Below are 8,085 nucleotides of genomic sequence, written 5' to 3'. Positions count from 1 at the left end.
CCCACTCTTGGGCTCTGGAAGGGGTGCCCCCTCCTTCTCAGCTACGGGAAATGTTTCCTTTCACTATCTGTACTCGGGTCTCAGGGTGATTACCCCCTCCCCATCCAACCCTTTTCTCCCAGCCCAACGGAGCTGATTTCTCCCCTGCGGCAACCTCAGCCTCTGGAGGCTGAGCAAGCCTAGAGCAGGTACTTCAAGGCGTAGCGCTTAATCGCACCTTCCTGTGCATCGTTAGGCACGGAGCAAAACAAAGAAACTAGAGGCACATTTTCATATGAGATCCTCGCAGGAAGACACCCCCTGCTCAGCAATGTTTGTGCTCTTGGGTTGGTTGCGTAGGCACTCAGGTGCTGGAATATGTTTACCTGCTTCTTCCTCCGTTTCCCGTTCCTCCCCCTCCCCCTCTGGAACAGAAGAAGAATAGTTCCTTTGTGTTTTCTTTCCTTTCTTCCTGTGCCTAATTAGGGATTATGCTTGGGAATCAAGCTAATTAATCTCTGCCAGTCCGGGGTGAGATCAAGCTCCCTGCACTATCAGGGTTGATCAATACCTCCCTGCTGAAAGAGTCTGAAAAACAACCCTGGTCCTTTCAGCACAGGCTTTATTGGGCGTGAGGCAGGATGACCTGGGGGTGGCCTGGCATGAGTGGGGTGTGGTGGCTCAGCCCGACAGGATGGAGGCCTCAGGAGAGGCTCCTGGGGCTGGAGCTTGAGTGTGAGGTGGCCCCATAAGTAGGACTTCCCAATGCCCACAGCCCTGCAAGGCAGGGGCCAGAGCTTCATCACGGTGCTGCTTCGGAACATCATCCGGCTTCCCTGAGTTGCGAGGGTGGCCACTGGGAGTACTCGGATGGAGAAAATCTATCACAGCTGATGGCTGGGTGTATTTCAGGACAACGTGATCCCTCCAGCTTGCGGACCAGAGGCCCTGCCCCGGGCCTGCTCCCAACACTGGGCTACCACCTCAGTTCAACAAGGACCAGCTCTCCAGGAGAAAACTCAGGCTTGTAGGAAGGGGCTGAAGGCCAGAGAAATGGGAGAAAGCAAAAAATCTCATAGGGCTGCAAGGGACTGAGGAAGAACTCACCCTGGAAGCAGGGGAAGAGTGGTCTGTTTAGCGCTTCTAAAAAACTCGTGCTGTCTCGGGGGGTTCTCACGGCCTAGGCAGGTTAGATCTTCAGAGATACACCAATGGTCCTCACCTCCAGAGGGGAAGACGCGGTTGTCTTCCCAAGGTTATTAAGAAACCAAAGACAAATGTATTAAATGAAAGAGACTGGAATTGAAGGAACCCAAGGTGTTAAACCTTTGGAAGGTATTTAAGGCCTTTCCATCATATGTGTGTGTGTGTGTATATATACATATATGTATGTATGTATGTATAAAATATATGAAATGAGCTCAAATCCCACATTAAATAGTAATTTTATTTTGCTATAAAATTTTGAAATGATATTTGTAATTGTTTTTAAAATTAATTTCATTTTTGCAGTTTTTTAATCTTTTGGCACAATATTTTTCAGGTTGCATTTTCACAGGCTTTAACAGGCTTGGAAGCTTTGGGCATTGTGCTTGCAGTTTCCAAGGATAAAATGGCCCGGAGAGCCTGAGACACCACACAGCCAGGCACCCTGTCTAGGGGGGCACCCCACCCTCATGAGTGAGAAAGGAGAACCTGGCCACATGCAGCAGTGCCCCACATCAGTTCTGGGAGACTAGCGGTCTAGGCCAAAGGGAACAGAAAAGCCCTTTAAAGATGTCTTCTGGAATAAATGATTAAAGAGGGAAAGAAAAAGAAGACAAGAAAGATATTTCTACTTACACAAACATGCCCCAAGTACAGGGCAGAGGTAAGAGCTCCGGGGGCTGGGGGCAGCATAGGGAAACACCTCAAAACAATGAGGACATTGTGGCCTTCCAAAGCCAGGTTGCCACAAATAGCCTGTGGACCATCCACTGACCCAGAAGACGGACTATCACAATGTCCTGTGAAGAACACCAGAATAACACAGCAACTTTAGGGACTCAGACCCAGATTATACCAGCCTACATAATGGCCCATGAAAATGGAGGAGGAATGGAATTGTCCTTCTTGATAACACATGTAGGTTTCCTTGACAGCACAATGCCAGGGGAGAAAGAATTGCAGTTTTTGAAATTCTGATGAGCCTGTTGAAGTCAGCTGTGGTCCCAGTGACTGCAGAAGACCCTTTGGTTTTGTTCTGCCAGTTCTGTAGGAAGTAGCAATGAGGTGCTGTGAAAGCCATGGAGGTGCACCTCTGAGATCTCCCTTCAAGGGATAACCAGTCAGGGGAGTGCAGTTAGCTCTCAGCCTCCAAGTGCAGAACTTTGGAGTATTCAAACTGAGGCCTGTCTTCTCAGGTAACTCCCAGGTGACTGCCCACCACAGGGACACTGGCACCTTACCACTTCTGTCCAACACAAGATTCCTCAATGGGCAATCTTCTTGGACCCCAGGACTTTGTCCAGAGCTACAGGCAGTCTGAGGTTCTCCTTACCTAATCCGCCTTCCTCTCCCCTTCTTTCACAGATGTCAGACGTGCATCATGGTCTGAATCCCATCCCTAATTACTCCTGATTCCTTTCCCTTTTGTTTCCCACAGGTGCTACCTCCAATAAAGCCCTTGCACTTCTATCTTGGTATCTGCTTCCTGAGGACCCAAACTGACTTAGCTGTCAACCCATAAAGTGTGACTGGGCAAAGCCTACTGGCTCACTCTTTTGAAATGTGAAGGTTTAAAAAAAAAGTCCTCATAAAACGTACCCAACTGGAGGGCACTGAATATGTTTCACTGGCTTGCCCCCAAAGAATGTAGACTCCTGCAAAGATGGGTTGACATCTTCTTGGGGTTATTTTTACCACCATTTACCTCTCTCACAGGATGGCTGAAGAAGAATCTTCCTGGGAGCTGGTTAAAAGGAAAGCTACTATTTATTTAAAAAATATTTATCATTTATTACTTATGTGACAGGAACCAAGGTAAGAGCTTTCCATACATTGTTTCATTCAATACTTACACAATTCTAATATGTATCTCCATTTTTCAGATAGGGAAATGGAGCTAACTAGATGTTGAGCCTGGACTGAATCGAGGACTGTTTGATGCCAAAGCTAATACTCTTTAACCTTTGATACACACACACATGCATGCACACATGCATGCACACATGACGTGATGTACATTTAAATTCTGAGTTTCCATGGAAGAAAAAATATATGAACTAGAGGAGAGAAAAATGAAAGAAAAAAATGTAGTAGAGGAGAGAAAAAAGTGAAGCCACTGAAGAGAATTGGCCTAAAAATCTATAAAGACAAAGGACAAAAAGTAAAGGCAAGAAGATTTTGTAGGACAAGTTTTAAGTGTCTTAATCTGTTACTAGTTATGTGCTTTTGGAGACATACAACCTCTCTGGGCCTCAGTTTTTATAAAGCTATTAATGAGGTGGTTGATGAGATGGTTTCTAGATTTCATTTAACTATAATAATCTATATTTTATTCATCAATCTGTATAAAGAAAAATCGAACTAAAATGTTTGTTTTCATCAACTCCTACGAGTAAAATGATCTGTTGGGCCTCCAATGTGAACAGTGGATTTCATAATTCACCAAGAGAAGCAATTTGCCAGGATCCCAAGAGGGTGTGACGATGATCTTGGGTGTCTCACGTACAGGCCCTACGAAAGTTTGTCCAAAAAAGTTCATCCACTGTTTGTTTTAGGCTCTTGCTTGGCTGAAGTCCTTGTGGATAATCACTATGCATATTTTTGGCAGGGGGGTGGAGTGGGGCTGTATGTGAAAACTGGGATAAGAGCAGAACTTTTAATCTGAGAACAGTAAATAATACCATCTCCTAATTATGATAGGCTTTTTGTGAGAAAAGGGACATAAAACATGTGAAAGTGCTTCAAATAATGTTAATTTGAAAGCTTCATTTGAGTCCTTTTCCATCTTCGTTTTTCTCTAGATCTACAAATAAGTAGATTTTAACTACTAATCACCATTGGTAAACCTTCAGGAAAAGGCTAAAAGGCCACTATCAGTAGAGAGGGCAAGAGGAGAAACATATAACCCAGAGAAGCTATAGACTAGATTAGCAGCTTAGTTCTACAAGTCTGATTCTGTCCTGATGGGTTTCCCAGATAAGGTCACAGGCAATGCACATAAGAAAAGCAGCGTGGTCGTTAAACATTTTTGCCACACACGCAAAAAAGGAACTATGTAAGGTGATAGATGTGTTAACTAACCTTGCTGTGGTAATCATTTTGCAATATATACATATATCAAATCATGACGTTCTACATCTTAAACATACACAATATTATATGTCAACTATATCTCAAGAAAGCTGGGAGAAAAGAAAGAAAAGCAGTGTGAGCATTCCTGGGAGCAATGAGATGGAGGAAAAAAAACCAAAATGCATTACTGTTTGAGAGAGGAATGTAAAAAACTCACTAGTTTACTATGTTAAAAAAAAAGATGGCACATTTATTGCTACATAAATGTTATATACATATTGTGTTTTCTGTTACAGTGACAGAAAAAATTTTGAACTTCTTGCTGCTGGTTCAAAAGGTTTATCAGTAATACCTTGAATTTGACACAGGATACAAATCTGCAATAAACCAACAATGGAAACTGGAGAACAAGATGAGAAGCAATTCATCTCGGACAATTAGCTCTTACAATACTCCATAGGTACTACACGGTATGCTAGAATTCTACTATGGTCTTAAAATGCTATTGTAAATTTCTGATATTAATGAACAGGTTATGGTAAATAACCCTACATTTTTACTACCTAATATAATAAAATAAAGTAAGAAACTTTTTACTGAAAACTTTTCGATTTCAAAAATCTAGAAAGAGTAATATTTAGAATTCAAGAAATTTTCTTACAAGATTATTGTATAAAAGACTAGCTACAGTGAAAAATAAGCCAAATGTTTTTTTCTTTCTATTTTATGAAGGAAAGCTTCTGGGCATACTGCAAAGTCTAATATAGCGAAAAAGACAACAAGCTCTGAAGAAAAAAGGCCAGGCAGTGGCATATGTTCACTCACACATCATAAGCAACAACTTCTGTTTTAGCTGATTAACACTGAAATGAAGAACAAGGCCACAGAGAGAGTCTGATGTAATTGGAGAATATAGGCAAATTAAAGTTACCAGAAAGTCCATTATGTTCACGAAAGACTGATTTGTTAGGTATCATCCTGATTGGAGAATCTGAAGTTCTGTCTTAATTGTTTTTGTTCTTTCAAATTAACAGAAATCTTTAAGTTACATAGTGATTTGGGTCCTTTCTTCTGTGTGCTGATTGCCCTTGTTGATATTGGCTATAAGGAATTATTAAGCCAAGACAACCTTGTTTAGCATGTTTTTCTCTCCCAGGGTTGTTGTGGTGGAAGACAGGTTTCATGGAAGTTCAAAGTGATTATTATGTCTTAAAAAAAAACTCTTAAGGATTAGAGACAGAGGGGTGCCTTAATGCACAGTATTAAGATGGACTGACAAGGACTGGTTAAATGCTAATCTGGCTCATCTTCTTGGGACAGGGCAGATGGTTTGCAGTTGATTACATCACCCACTGAATTCCTCCCCACTAACCAGCCATCCAAATGACAGAGAAATAAAGGCTAGAATAAGGACATGGGTGACCATTGCTCTTGTATTCCATTAGGTAATTAGCCTCAGAGTGGTGTGTTCATTTATCACACTACCTGCCTTGGTGACTACTGGGTTGTTATATTCAACATAATCACAGCCTGAAAATCTTCTTTGTATTTTAAATTCATTTTGTGCTTACTTACAGCTAACACTTTATAAGTACTATATGTAGTACTTACTGCTTGGAAAACAAAGCAATTTCTAAAAAGTAAATTCTTCCCTTGTAATTTACACTTCTATTACAAGCTTTACTATGAAACCTAGAAGCTTGAAAAGTCTTGTTATTATTAGAAATAAAGCAATATTTATTTGGGGGAAAATATAGGGGACAAAATTTCCCCTTTTAAAAATCTTAGCTAGGCTATGGTCACAGATGGTCTCTGCTTATCTTTGTAAAGTAAATATGCAAAGCACATAGGGCTACATGGAGGATTCTGGACTGTGACCATAAACTATTCAGATTCAGAGACCAAATACAACACCCAAAAAGAAAAAATAAAAATGAATGAAAAAATGAGCATGAGAGAAATGCTATACCAAGTAATATTTTCCTATTTCTTGGAAAACACTATTCATATGGCAAAAGGATAGGAGAGGGCAACAAAAGACTTTTCCCTTCCTTTTTAAGACACTAATAGGTATGCCGGGAATGCTAAGGGCCAATGGTTGTCACTGCTTTGTTCTCTGCACGCGAACAGCTTTAACTAATGCTGGCATCAGCTGAGTGGAGATCAGCTTTCCACATTAACTTTTTCCCTTTATATGTAGACCTTACAGTTCCATAACAATAAATAAAATTTGTAGTTACAATGCATTTGTCAATTCAGTTTAGGCACAAGGCAACTTCCACGGTGAGTGGAGAGATCGAGACAGTCTCTGATTGTGCAGAAGCGACACACTGCTTGCAACAAATTGATATGTTGCGAACATCTCATGGGCTGATGTTCTGTCTGATGAGCTTCCTATCTTCACTTCTGATGGAAGTGTTGACCAGCTGCTTTGATCGTAGGATTACATTTGCATTTCTTGCTTCAAGTGTTTTGTTTTTTCTTCTCCCTCCTATCAGGTTTGTGTCTTCAGAAAATCTGAGTTGTCCAAGTCCTTATGAGGAGAGGTCACCTTCTATCTAGCCTACTGATAACTCTGGAACTGTGGCAGGGAGAGCCAAGGGAGAGAATAGAACCAATTAGGACATCACGGTTAAAAATAAACACCTCCCCAGAAACAAAACAAAACAAAGCAAGTTGGTATTCCTCATTTATACCCAGGTTTACACTAAATTAGCAGTCGGCTACATGACTTATAAATGAGGTTTCTTCTTTTAAGGTGTAACTGAAATGGTTTTACTTGATGTATGTGGTAAGATTTTTACAGGAGATCATGTAATTATAGAAGCACAAGATAGAGGATTATATAACAGCTGTGGTAATTATGCAAACCTTAATTTTGGCAACATTCAGGTTGGCAATACCTGAGCTCTGAGGTTCTACTCATCCAGTTCTCAGTGGAGAGACGTTAAAGCATATATTTATTGCTACATCCAGTCCACTGTACTGTGTTAACTGTTTATATCTATCTCCTCTAAACTGAAAGTTTCTGAGGGCAGGGACCATTTTGAATTCATTTTCACATTGGTTTCAGTTATTGGTCCATGGTAGGTCCTCAGTAAGTGTTTGTTCAATGAATTTACTAAGAAAATTTACTCTATTAGTATAAATTTTATGTTTATATTCTTAATATAATATACATAGTAATAGCTCTGAAATTTCCCATTTCAGCCATTTTGGATGGAAATAGCTTTAAGAAGAATCATACTTTTCACCTCTTTATTAAACAAGGGCCACGGTATGGTTCTATATTAGAGTGATGTTCTTAGGGATGGATAACTGAGACATTCAAAGCCTCGTGGCCTTATATTATTGTGCTTTTATAGTCAGTCATTCTGTGGTCATTTATCAGCTATTCTGATTCTAGCAGTCGTTTTCCTGCTGCCCAATCTCTTGCTGGTTTTAATCTGCTGCTATCCAGTTCTATAAAGAATTGAAGGGATCAGATGAAACCAGATAACCACCTTTATGAAATTAGCAATCTTTAAGACTTATTTTAATATAATAAACACTAGCCTTTGAAATCTTATGGAACAAAGTGCATTTACTACATTTCTTATATAACCTTGAAACCTCTCCCCACTCCTTTTAAAAAAAAAATTCTTTTTGATAGGTAAGAATGTTCAAGGTTTAATTTTAACCTAAAGTGGGGGAATTTCCTCATAATAGACATAAGGATAGAGCTATGAAAGAGTAGGAGATACAGAAGCAATGAAAGAACAGGAAGTAAACGGTAGGGGAGAAGAGAGATGTGAGGTAGGGAGAGAAAGTCGATGGAGAAAGAGCTAG

The 8,085-nt window shown here is 40.4% G+C and overlaps 1 protein-coding gene across 5 annotated transcripts in view; it reads right to left on the bottom strand.

Annotated features, from left to right (window-relative positions):
• Positions 1–3,033: 3,033 nt before the first annotated feature.
• The window catches only part of TCF12 (transcription factor 12), a 383,916-nt gene continuing 378,864 nt past the window's right edge, over positions 3,034–8,085 (bottom strand). For all 5 annotated transcript variants that reach the window (XM_082846535.1, XM_082846531.1, XM_082846532.1 and 2 more), the window contains one exon: positions 3,034–6,838. The gene's annotated coding sequence lies outside the window, so the exon portion shown is untranslated. The remainder of the gene's footprint in view (positions 6,839–8,085) is intronic.

The sequence above is a fragment of the Leucopleurus acutus genome (assembly GCF_964270905.1).
Source record: "Leucopleurus acutus genome assembly, chromosome: 1".
NCBI lineage: Eukaryota > Metazoa > Chordata > Mammalia > Artiodactyla > Delphinidae > Leucopleurus > Leucopleurus acutus.
Note: the sequence above shows the minus strand (reverse complement) of the source record. Positions and strands in the feature narration are given on the sequence as shown.